We start from the raw sequence: 14,554 nt of genomic DNA on the forward strand, positions 1-14,554 counted from the left end.
ATCAAAGTAACTTTAGGACTTATATTGTTTTGAAATTGTTGAATAAAAGCATTTGCAAGTTTTTCGAAAGAAGTAATAGAATAAGAAGGCAATGAGCAATACCATTGTAGGGCTTTATCTCTTAATGTCCTAGTAAACAGCTTGGCCAGCAACCTTTGGTCATAAGCAAAATCAGTACATATTGTTTGAAAAGTCTTAACATGTGTTAGAGGATCACCTTTACCATTATAAAGCTCCAAATGCGGGATTTCAACATGTTTAGGAGGGATAGCTCGAACAATGTCAAGAGAAAGTGGGCTCGCAACATCAAATGTGGGCACACTAAACTTAGATTGATTCATAGAGGCAATTTGTTGCTGTAAAGAAGAGACAGTTTGTGCAAGATTGTTAATGGTCGCTTCAGTCAAAGAATTCATATTAGATGTGTTAGATTGAGATGGAGGTGTTATGTTATTGAAAGAAGGTAAAGAGTAAGGTGGCAGGACACTATGATAATTAGTCATAGGAGAGGATTGGAAAGGAGGAACACTACAAGGAGGAATGGAATGGTTGAATGAATTGCCCCCTTGTGTCATGTTCATTTGTGGAGATGTAATAGGAACACTCATTGAAGGAATGAATGAAGAAGTCGGATTGAATGAAGGCAGAGGGTTAATTGAAGAGGAAGGATTGCCCCCATGACTGGTGATCATAGGTGGAATGTCTTGTATTGAAGTAGTCATTATGTTTGATGTAAAGGTAGGTATGCTAGCCATAGAGGTTGTCAAAGGAATAGAATGATTGACTTGAGTGGGAGGTTGTGTATAACCTAAAGTTTCGGCACAACTCTTCATAGGCATCACATTCGAATCCACAATGTGTGCAATACCACGCAAAATATCAATTCCATTCTTATCACTTTGAACCATATGTTTTAGACCCTCAATTAAAGGAAGAGCTTGACTATCGGGGTATTCTTGAGACATCCATTGTCGAAAATCGTCAAATTGGTTATCCAATTTCAAAAGTTGTTCTACAGAAACCTCATGGAGAGCTTCTTCATCATTAGGAGGATTAGAGGAATTACCCGTGTCCTCGTTAAAAAGGCTATTCAAATTAGGTTCCATCTCCTCAGTAATTAAACCTTGGAAAGACTTAATTCTAAGGCTTCATCTAACGGGAATAGTGGAAGTAGGGCTTATTGTTGTAAAACTCATGCACTAGAGAAGGAGAGAAGATTTTGAATTTAGAGGTAGCAAATTTCAATAAGATCAGCCAATCTCCTAGATTTAAGTTGTTAAATGCAATCACGACAATCTCCCGAAATTTCAGAAAAAATGTCAGGGACCGTGGCGCTCGGAGTGCACACGGTCCTCGCAACTTTTTTTGAAATTTGCAGGGATGAAAGTTATGATGATTTTAAAGCTAATCTGAAAAAATTGAGTGATTTTACGATCTGTAGATAGGCCAAATTAAAGCTGCAATCTCAAAATTGAACCCTACCAAGATTGTTGAAAAATGCAAAATTTGAATTTTGAAAAAGAGAGGGAAACTGAAATTTATAATTTTATGATTTTAGAGGGAATACCGAAAGCAATGCAAGTTTTGAATTTTAAAAGTTGACTCAATTTCACGCAAAAATTCAATTTTGAAAGCGGAAATCAAAGTTGGTGTAATTAAACACTTAATTTCAAGAGACACAAATTGCAAGAATTTGAATAAAGCACTGAAATTTCGAATGAACACCAACACACTTTTCAGATTTAGGACAGTAAGAACACAATTTTGACACAAAATTTCAATTTCAACAATTTTTGAATGATTAGAAGGCTTAATCCAAGCAATCACTAGACCAACTTTGACTTTAATTTTGAAAGTGTTGTAATTGATAAAATCAGCCAAAATTCTGGATTTTAGCAGAAAAATACAATAAGATCTAGCTCCCGAAATTTCAGAAAAAATGTCGGGGATGATGGCGCTCGGAGTGCACACGGTCCTCACAACTTTTTTCCAAATTTTCAGGGATGAAAGATATTATGATTTTATTGCGGAATCCAAAGTTACAGCTCATTTGGAAATGTTTTGATCAGTGCAATTGTCGGTCAAAGGTTGAATCAAGAGGGTTTTAAAAATTAGGGTTTTGACACTTAACCACTTAATTTTCAGAATTAGAGCACAAATATGAATTGACAATTTGGAATAGAAGGGTAGATTTGAAACAAGCATTAACAATTAAACATTTCACAAGCTCAATTACTAAAAAGAAAATTTAGGGTTTTTTATGCAATTAACCTCTAAAATTTGCAAAAGATCAAACATGGAAATGTAATCAAGGCATCCAATTTTTAGATCTAACCATGAATAATCAGAAAGGATGTTCATGTCGGGTTCACCAAAATGTAAAGCGGAAAATCATGAGCGAACCCTAAGTGTTCCCCCCACCACTCTGAGGAGAGGGGAAGGAGGTCACTAGGGTTGACGGTTTTCACTTAGGGGAGACTTTACATTCAAAAGAGGGGTTGAAACCCACAAGATCCAATCCTACACAATGCAAGATTGGATTCTAAATGAGTTTCAAGGGTTAAGATAGCAAGGCTACCCTCTTTTGTAAAGAATGTAGATAGAAGGATTACGCTAGGAATGCATGAAAAGTGAGAAAGATTCACTTATAAACAGAGATAGGGATATAGGATGAAGCTGCGGACCTGGAATTAGTAGTAAAATGTCAAGACGGTGCTGTCCTACAAATTTGAGCAAAAGTTGATGGGACGATGGCGCCCGACATGCACACGGTCCTCCAAAAAATCCGCGAAACGAAGGGGGATCTGTTCGTCTCTGCACAAGGATTCCAGATCTTCAATTACAGCCGCGCACCTGCAACCTACACACAAAAAAGAGAGGACGATTGGGGGGTTAGGGATTAGGGGTTTGCCCTTAGGTCAAACCCCAGTTTTGGAATTAACCAAGAAATGAGAAATGCTGTAAATGTAAATGATTGTAATGTAAAACAAGTACTAGTACCTTGTTGTAAGAATGTTTGTATTCTTACATGCGAAGGTGTAGATGTTGTTGTATGTTGTATGTTGTATGTTGTATGTGATCTCCTCTTCAATGGTTGAATCCTTGTCTTGAATGCAACACTTAGCCTTGAATGGAGACTTAGAATGATCAATTGCTTGAAGGAATGCTTGAATGCTTGAATGCTTGAATGTTTGAGTATCGCTTCCACCTCTTTTCCATCTTCTTAAAATGGGAGAGGAAATGTAGTTTATATACTTTTCAATTAGGGTTAAAAGACTGCTTTTTCCTACCTTAGGCTGACCAGGAAACAATATTTCCTGAATTGCAAACATAAAGACCCGAGACCCAAAAGAGACCGGGCCCAAAAATAGGGCCAGGGACTAGGGCGCTGGGCGCCATGGTCCCACCTCCAGGGACAGCAGGGTGCAAGGAGGATCAGGCCAGGGTGCTGAAAAAATGCAGTTTTTGATGTCATGAACAAGTTTCGGGGTCTCCATTTAGGTTCAGTGTTGCGTCGCCATCGTGAAGACCCAAATGCAGTCAAAATTGCAAGTGTCGCAATTTTAGGACGCTACACCCAGTTGTTCTATTTTCATTGCTTTTCCAAAAATAGCTTCAATAGAACCTTTAACTTCAGCAGGCTTCATCTATAATTTCTCATGAAAATAATACTCTTCGGCATTCCTCACATGCTTACATTCATCCTTTGTTTTCCATCTTATCACTGATTTTTCAACCTCGTCTATCATTTATTTTTCATAAACTTTACCCATATGCTTTTCTATGGTGTCAAATTTTAGCTGTAACCTAATTTCCTTCTTATTTTTCGGAGTGCAAATCTTACACCTGCATTCTATTGGAGGCTCGCCTTCAATTGGATTCTCCACTAGTTCAATGAATGGATACTTCGATGCCCAATTAATTTGAAAATTCCTCACTGACATATCCCACTCTCGATCCTTTTTTGATTGTGGTTCACCATTTTTTGATATGGCTTTTCTTTTCCCCTTCCGTGCATTATCATCAATGGAATTATCACCCAAGTCGATTATATCATTCCGGCTAACTTGGGTATCTACCAGATAATCTTCTTCAAGATCATTGATCTGAGATATCAGGTTCGCCGCCATCTTCAACATGTGGTGCAGGTGGTGAATTTTGTACTTGTACTTGTGATGATGTACCTTCCTAATTTTCACCAGTACCACAATCTTTTCCAATGCCAAAGTATGAAGACAACGTTCTGCTTTTTGTTGGCCTCTCTTGGCCTTCCCCACATTCAAGTTTCCTACCCCTCTTCCTGTTCAACATCTCCAATGAAATAAAGGCTACGAAAAAAATATCAATTTGCTGAAGAAGCAATAATAGACTATAATGTATAATAGACCACTTCAAAAATATGATCGCTCACCTTTAGGCTTTAGGTAACTAGCAGTCGCCAATACAGTCAACAACAATGATTTTCCTTGGTTTGAAACTTCGCTATTGATCAGAATTCAAAGCCTAGAACCCACCAGATTGTGTTGAGATAGATCTAATCTTTGCATGTATTTATACCAATCCTTATATGGCTAATTCCATGGGAATTTACCAGTATACAAATATTTGGCGAATCCCGTGTAATTATAACACGACTTATGTAATTTTTGAGGCGATTATAGGTCGTCCAAATACAACTTATGTAATTTTCAAGGTGATTATAGGTCGTCCAAATATGACTTACGTAATTTTCTAGGCGATTATAGGTCGTCCAAATAATAAGCGAATAGTGAATACAATATAGTTGGTGAAAGTTGGGGTGACTGAAGACACGCATCGGCAAGATGTCAGGCAAATTGGGTCCCCCTGGATAACAAATCTTCACATGCCTATAGGCGAATTAAGGTCATCTATTAAGGCAACCTCAGAGAGTGTAGGCGAAATAATTAAATTTACCGTGTGTCCACCATATATTGTATTGGCGAAATCATCGCATAGAAAAATTTAATTGCATAAAACATATGGCGATTGGGCCGTGATGTTGACGGAAATTGATAATGTTCTGGCGACATGGCCACCCCCAGACGGTACAAAATATTCACCATTTCCGACAGGGCCTACGTGAAAAATTCGCCATTGGCGAATATTCGCCACTAAAGTAATCTCTGATACCTAGTGGGGATCACAAAGTTGGATTCGCCATTGAACTTAATAGTGCAACATACTTTGGGGTGGATGCCAAACCTTTCAGCTACAAAAATATAACAATAAAACATGGATCTTCTAGTGAAAACCACACTATGGCACTGTTTGATCCCACAAAAGTAAAAAGAAAGAGCGCATCCAATGGTGAAAACCTCTTTGAGGTGCCTGAGGATGAAAGGTTTGACATTCTCCCCTCTAGTACATAGCAGGAATGATCAACAATACTTATTGAAGAGACAAAAGAATATAGCATGGGGACTCCTGAAACTCCTCACCATATACATCTGGCATCTCTTTTAACTCCAGAGGAATAGCCTAAGTTTGTCGAATTCTTCCAGAAGCATCAGATCAACTTTGCATGGTCATATGCAAACATGCCTAGTCTTGATCCAGATTTAGTCATGCATCACCTCATCGTAGCAGAAGGAGCTAAGCCTATCAAGTGGAAGCTTCGCAAGATGCATCCACAGATTGCTGTACTAGTCAAAGCAGAACTTCAGAAACTCCTGGATGTTGGTTTCATTAGACCAATTGATTATGCAGATTGGATATCCAACATTGTTCCTATCGGCAAACCAAATGGGGGCATCCACATCTGTACTGATTTCAGAGATTTGAACAAGGCATGTCCTAAAGATGACTTCGCCCTACCAAACATTGACATAATAGTGGACCTAACAACTGATAGTTCTGATACTTAATATAAGTACAGATCTAATAACCAACAAGATGAGAGGGGGGGTGAATCATACAAACTTAATCTTCCATAAAAACATCAGATTCAACCTTGATAACATATACTTCAGTAATAAAACCAAAACCGTCAAACATGCAAACTCAAAAGCATCTAAACCACTATGGGATTTCGGACCCACTAAGAAATATACTCTTCTAGAGTATGCTCGATTAAAAGCAAATCCTGTTAAAGATTACAAACACATTGCTAGATGTGACTTGGTTAAGGTATTTCCCTCAGATCTATTAGGATCTTCACTTTGTTAGAAGTGACCTTGTCAAAGGATTTCAAACACTCAATCAGAATGTCACCTTGCTAGAGGGTTTACATATAAGACTGTTAAGTCTACTCGGTTAAGAGATTTTCTGTCACTTTCACAAAATAACAGTAATAAAAATCTATCTGCAACTTCACATCTAAAATGCTAAAGCAGATTCCTATTTATTCAATACAATCTAGACATAGAACTAATCTTGTCTGTCTGGTCGGCCTCTATACTCTGTTATTCTAACAGGTCTTCAAGCTTCTGTGCTCAGTAATCACTATGTAGCATCCTTGTGCATACACTTGCCCGCATGCATTGTTTATCAATAGTTTCCTATTTATAAATAATTAGGTAACCGCTTAATCTCCTTGATCACATTTCCCATGATCAATCATAGCCATTAGATCTTCAATCTTGTCCAGGTTTAATGCATCTTTCGATCTAAAAATGTTTTACCCTACCTTGGAACTTGCATAATAGTCTTGGAACTTGTGCCAGGGTATTGCAGTTCAATCTAAGTTGTAGATCTTCATGCCAACTTTCCATTGCCTTAGATTTGTTAACAAACTTCTTCCACGACATACCAATCATTTAATCCGCTCCAGCTCATTAGCTTCCTTCATTAAATACCACATGTAAACATTTAATGCATTCTATTATAGCTCGGTTACAACTCGGTTACAACTCGGTAAATACTAAACTCCACTCGGTAGACATTCCACCTTCATTAACCAATACTGATAACCTTAGGGTTTACCGACTAGGTTCTTTGCTTGATAACATAGTATAGCATTAACCTTTACAATTTACAACATATGTATGATGTTAAAACAATTGAAACATCATGATCTCATCATTGTCTGACTCAGTAATAGTTGCCCATTGAATACCTTATTCATCCCCTTATTCATCATATTTTTTCCTGTGTCTTTTACCGACATCTTTATAATCTTCATATCATACTTCTCAAGATATGGCAACATCATACTAAATTAGAAAATCAATTTCTTGACATCAATGACAAAATAATAATATCAAGATAGTAAAACATCTTTAATCAGTTATATCCATAATCATTGACAAGCTTCTCAATATCCTTATTGAAATGCCAACAATCTTTCATTGTCTGTTATAATGCAATATTGCCAACAACAACAAGAGATGCCATGCTTTCTCTCATGGATGTTTTTTAGGGTACAACCAAATAAAGATCACACCAGAAGATCAACATAAGACAACCTTCACATGTCCATGGGGAACATACTATTGGAATGTAATGCTTTTTGGTCTAAAGAATGCAGGAGTGACCTATTAAAGGGTAATGACCACCATCTTTCATGATATGATGCATACCATAATGGAATATTATGTTGATGACTTATTGGCAAAATCATTAACAAGAGAAGGCCATCTGGAAATATTAGAGAAAATCTTTGATAGACTGGAGCAATATCATGTTTGACTCAACGCAAAGAAATGTGTCTTTGGAGTAACCTCAAGGAAGCTTCTAGGATACATTGTCTCTAGCAAAGGCATTGAGGTCGATCCTGCAAAGGTCAAAGCAATCATGGACATGCCATCTCCAAAGAACATCAGTTAGTTAAGGACATTACAAGGGCGGCTACAATCCATCTGAAGAGTCATTGCACAATTGGCAAATAAGTGTCACCCATTTACACACCTGCTACACAAAAACATCTACTTTCAATGGGATACCAGATCCCAACAAGCATTCCAGATACTTAAAGACTATCAAATGAATACACCATTGTTGATCCCACCAAATCCAAGTAAACCTCTATTGCTCTATATTTCAGCAACAAATACAACATTAGGAGTACTGTTGGCTCAACATAATGTAGAAGGGAAAGAGTGTGTTGTATACTACATCTCTCGCACACTGGTCGGCTATGAACTCAATTACACTCCTATTGAGTGAACTTGCCTAGCAGTAATCTTGGCTGCCACTAAACTAAGGCACTACTTGTTAACACATAAAGTACAACTCATTGCCAAGATCGATCCACTAAAGTACTTACTCAACAAACCAACATTGACAGGCCGCTTGGCCAAATGGGTAATGATTCTAAGTGAATTTGACATCGAATATGTGGACTGAAAGGCTATCAAGGGGCAAGTTATTGTAGATCAGTTGGCTGATGCACCACTCATAGGCGATCATCCTTTCATTTCCAATTTTTCAGATGAAGAGATATTCATGATCACAACAGCACAACCATGGAAACTATACTTTTATGGCTCATACACTAGGCATGGCTCAGGGGTAGGCATTCTGTTTATCACACCTCAAGGTGACAGCATCCCAAAGTCTTACAGGCTCACATTTCCATACATGAACAACATAGAAGAATATGAGGCCTTGATCACGAGACTCCAACTAGCCATACAATGGAAATTGAAAGAGCTACAGATATATGGCGACTCTCAAATGGTGATACGACAAGTAACTGATGAATATCAAACCAATGATGATAAACTCATGTCATACAAGCAAATGGTGGACAGTTTAAAAGAATCATTTAGAGCTATCACCTTTGAATAGATACCCAGAGATTAGAATCGAGATGCTGACGATATGGCTACCATTGCATCGCTCCTAGATCTTCCATAGAATTCAACATGCTACGAGTTCTTGGTAGAATAGCTTTGGATTCCTGCTTATGATATCCCCAAATTTGAGATGATGTGTCACCTTGTCATTTCCAAATCCCCATGGTATAGTGAGTTCTACACCTATCTACGCGATCACACACTTCCTCCTAACCAATCTAATAACCAACGTAAAACCTTCATTCGCCAAACCGCTTGATATAACATTATTGCTGAAACCCTATTTTGACATAGTCTTGATGGTACTCTCCTTCGATGTCTAGAACATGATGAGATAACAAAGGCCTTGGAAGAGGTACATGAAGGAATTTGTGGAACTCATGCAAGCAGCGCGTCCCTAGCCAAGAAGATCATACGCGCTGGATACTATTGACCGTCCATGGAAAAAGACTCCTACTACTTTGTAAAAAAATGCAAGAAATGCCAAGTTCATGGAGACCTGATACATGCACCAGCACAAGAATTACAACTAATCACAACACTATGTCCCTTTTGTCAATGGAGACTTGACTTTGTGGGTAAAATTCATTCATCTTCATCCAACATCCACAAATTCATTATTACCGCCACTGAATACTTCACAAAGTGGATCAAAGCCATTCCACTTACCCAAGTCATCAGAAAGAAAATTGTCTCATTCATTCTAAATTACATCATCTACCGGTATGGTGTACCCATGTCCATCATCACAGATAATGGTCTTTCTTTCAAAAATTAGGAGCTCTGTGAGAAGTTTCACATCCAACACCGCTTTTCCACTCCCTATTACCCACAAGGCAATGGTCAAGCCGAAGCATCGAATAAGAACATATTAAGAATCCTCAAGAAGATAGTCAATGATGTCGGTTGTGATTGGCATGTTTAATTGAATCCAATACTATGGGTGTATCGAACTAGCATTCGAACCCCTACAGACGCAACTCCCTACTCATTGGTTTATGGAGTAGAAGCTATCTTACCTATTGAGGTCAAGATACCATCACTACGGGTTTCCTTGCATAATCTCATAGATGATGAAGCATACAAAGTATCACGTCTTCAAGACTTGGAACTACTTGATGAAAAATGACAAGCTGCATACAACCACCTCAAAGCCTACTAGCAGCGCATGAGCAGAAGCTATAATCATCGAGTTAGACCTCATACATTTGAGGTAGGTGATCTTGTTCTTATAGAGAATCCTCGTAACCAACCCAACCGAGAACATCAAGGAAATTTTGAATCAAATTGGTGGGGTCCATATGTTATCACTACTATATTTGGGTCTGGGGCATATCAGTTGGCTACGTCAGAAGGAGAACCGCTAGCAGATCCAATCAACAACATGCACCTCAAGTGAATTAATACATAAGCTGTACAGAGCATCAGGCTCCCATACATACCCGAAAAACACCAAAAACATTCAGATAAATGTCCTGAAGAAAAAAAATAAAAAATGAAAATAGTAAAGAAAAATCATGCATCCAAACGGTGAACAAACACTCCAGTGGCACCTTGGGTAAGTGCGATGGTGAAAACCTAGAAAACAGGCACCACTCGTAAAGGCTATGGCTCCATTGTCTTTCAAACTTGTTGTGATCACATTCATTGCATCCACACATCCATCAGTCCAAACCATGGCTTGTTATTGATTTGCAATCAAGGGTAGTACTTCAGGCGTCTTGCATCCCGCTTTTTCATGATCATGTCTAAATTAGGGGCAATGCCCTTAACCTATTAATGGAAGTGGATTCTACATTACTCTTGATTCATTGGGTTCTTCATTCAAAATTGTCTCACAAAATACCAAAAAACATCAAAAACACTCACAAAATTCCAAAAAACATCAACCAGAAAAAAAAACCAATAAAAAACATGGCAATGCTTTTTTACATACACTTTTTTAAGAAGATACCAAAGAAACACTGTGAAATACCCAAACGATGACCACTTATCACATTGACCAAACAAATCAACATCGACACGCAAACTATCTTAACAAGGATGCATCCTTCCTTACCAAAACAAAGACAAGATGACATTTTCTTTGACAAGAAAATTTTGTTTAAGCTATCAAGTACTTGGTTGATTTGTAGGTTATTTATTCATTTATATCAGGTTCCTACACTACTCCGTGATATCCACAAGTGATTAGAGTGGCCGGGATGGTTCCTAGGCATTGCTTGTATGTCTTTTGCGAATTATTCCAATGAAGTTTTGGGGCATGTACTAATGGTGTCTACTCGGGAAGTTCATTAAGCTATGTGATCATATGCAAAATACAGTCATGGATCACTATGGCTTGCTGACTACAATGTATACCTCACCCATATGAGCATGAACCATTATGGAGGGTCCATATTCTTTATTCTTTATTTATGCTGCTTGTTTGCAGGTACAATGCTCCATCCTTGGTTCCTACTGCCTCATCCTAGATTGATACTACCATGCTCAATGATGACAATAAGGCACTATGGATCACCATTCCATCTCATCTGTATATATTGCATTATGTTGCATTCCATCCATCCATACATTCATAATAGATGCATATCATGCATACATAGTAATGATAATGGATACTCTATTTTTCTCTTCTTCCATAGGAATGAGCCATAGGTCCTCCATTCCTTCTATCTAACATCGAACCCCCCCTCACCCTCCCCATCTTGATAATCAACATCACATACCCTACATCATTTCTCATCAACCCAATCAAGCAAGTTACTCTCTCTGCACAGGTACATCGACTCACACACACCTAGACTATCAATAGATACTCTGATCAAGTATCTTTGGGTCTCAACAAGTAATCTATCATGGTAATCCTAGACTACATTAGACATTTATTATAACGACCTAGTCTCAATGGGGATACTATGATTCACCACAACCATCCATCACACACATACACACACACTATCAATTGATCAACCAATCAAACACAATCACAACAGAAAATTAGATCAATTGTCTAAGTCTCAACAAGTATTTTGCTTCAGATACCTTGACTTCATTAGGCAATTACATCAATTGTCTAAGTCACAACAGGTCACTTTGATTCACTTACATAGACTCTATCTTGTCTAAGCAAACAACTAACATCAACTGTCACACTTTGACTCGACCGGGGCAATTTAACCAATTGCACCAGATTGTCCAACCATTTTGATCAATTATATAGCATCAATCAAAAGCACAACACCACATTTGCACCGTATCTCCTGCATGACCTACGGGTACTCATTGGCTTGCCATTTCTCCGTATTCACTTTGTTTTCTTCCATTCTTTCACCATTATTGCTAATTACTTCTATTCTACCTCCCCTCCACTTCTCGTTCTTTTTTAAGAGGTCATCCGATTTTTCAAAATTTTCGGCCCATCTCTCGAGGGGGCATACCACCCATTAAATTAACATTTATGGGGCATATTTTTTCATACCTATTTTTCTTTCTTTGAAACCACGCGATAAACTGCACCATCTCAAAGAGGGGCAAATGTAGTCACATAAATCTATCCATTTTAATTAAATGAATATTTGCTATATATTTGATTAAAAACCCACTAGCCATTAGTTAATTAAATTAACATTTAATTAGTTCATCTTCAAACATTCTCCTATTAATTAAATAAATTATTCAGTTTATTTTAATTAATTCATTAAACTAAATTCACAATCAATTAAATGAATAAATCCTATTTATTTCATTTTAAACCCCCTTTCCTCTTTTAAATAAATTAAATAAAACATTTATTTAAATCATTAAATTCCCCCCAACTTACATTCTCCTACAAATGCAAGTTGTACCTATTTGTTGAAATAATTGAATTTTATTTGAAATAAAAATCCTATTTTCCCTCACCCACCAAACACACTTGCAATCCTAAACCCCTTCTAGATTCTTCTAAACCCTTTTTAATTAGCCTAATTCATCCCCTAATTATTGTCATATTCCTAAGCAACTTGGAGTCACTTCTCAAAGCCTTCAAAGTCTTTGAAAAGCATTCAATGCTTTATTTGTTCAACAATTTAACCTCTAAAGTCTTCCAAATCACTAATGGTTCTTACATGACCATTAATGGCTCTTACATAACCATTTATGGTTAGATCCACTTGCACCCATGGTTAGGGACTTTGACCCCTAACTCAACCCTCATGTAACCCATGTGTCTCCTCAAGCATTTATTGCTTTGACCATGGTTATCCTTACTAACTCTTGCACAAGAGTTTATCCATTGGATAAAGCGTTATTCTTTGGATAATAAAATTATTCACTCAACTCAACCTTAACCTTACCTTCCAAGTTAATCCTCAGGTCATGTCAAGCATTTAATGCTTCTTCTCTCTCCCCTCAACCCCTCTCATGTTGACACTTGTCATCTTGGGATTGGGTTGAAAGCCCTCACATGGATCTTAAACCATTCAATCCTAACCCTTGTTGAGATTACTCAATCTCAACCATCCATTGCTCCATTTTACCTATAAATAGAGCTCACATTCGTCATCTTCAAATCCTCAAGTATTTAGCATTCTTAGCCATGATCCTGAACAACTTGTATGCATTTACATTATAGTCTTTTTTAGAGAGAGAATTTAGTATAAATCATCAATATATATTGTTATTTTGGATTAAAATAAATCATTTTCATTCCATATCATCTAAATATTAGCTTTTGTTTACACTTGCATTGCATAAGTAAATCATATTCAATCTTGAACCTCCATAAGGCATCCATAGTGCAAAAAGCTGCTGAGAGCTACACTAATTTGGAACTTGGAGAGGAGAGGAGAAAGGAAGGAGAAGCTACCAGCATGGTAGAGAGCATATGGAGATGTTTGAGCATCATTTTTAAGCTTTCTATTTGTTTAGTAGTGTCTTTCTTGATATGCTTGTTTAGGAAAGTGTTTTGCTTATGATTTCTAACACTAACAAATTTGTTTCTTGTTGTTTGTGTTTTTGTTATCATGACTAACCCTCCCATTTTGTAGAGAATCACAATGAATTACAAATAAGGATAAAAAATTCAGCCTCTACATCAACAATTACAAATGGAGGCAGAACTGAGGGAAAAATTGGATGAAAGCATTAAAAAATTTGATGATGAAAGAGCCACTTCAGCAAAATTATATAAAAGAATGGAGTCTGCAACTTTCACAAATAAAAATTTACAAAACCAATTGGAGCACGAGACAGAAAAAGAAAAATATTTGGAAGAGAAAGCAGAGGAAGAAAGAAAAAAATGTGTAAAAATGAAATAAGAGCTATAGAATGCAAATAATAAAATTAAAACTTCGGAAGACAATATGAAAAATACAATGAAGTATAGAAAAGAAAACATTTGGGGGAAAATAATGTAGAGGAGTGACAAGTTGTCTGAATGGTTTGAATTGAATGAAAGTCTGAGAGTAATTTTTTGGAAGCTCAAAGACCACATTGAGAAGAACATAAATATTTACTCAAAAGAGAATATTGTAAAACAGATTTTGCAAGAAGTCTCCAGTGCCAGTGATAGCTATTTGGCATTCAAGGGAATTAAGAGATGCATTGATGCCTCAGTAAAGGCATCACCTATCATTCAAGAATGCCAAAAACTAAGGGGAGCACAAGAAATTGTGGATAAAGATAATGAAGCTGCAACAAAAGACAACCAAATTGTTAAATCTTGGTTTGTCAAAGAGTGTTGACACATAAAATAAATTCATTGGAAAAAAAGCTTTCAAAAAAAGGATGGAGGATAAAATGAAGTTTGAATTTGA

The sequence above is a fragment of the Cryptomeria japonica genome, chromosome 11 (assembly GCF_030272615.1).
Source record: "Cryptomeria japonica chromosome 11, Sugi_1.0, whole genome shotgun sequence".
In the NCBI taxonomy this organism is placed as follows: Eukaryota; Viridiplantae; Streptophyta; class Pinopsida; order Cupressales; family Cupressaceae; genus Cryptomeria; species Cryptomeria japonica.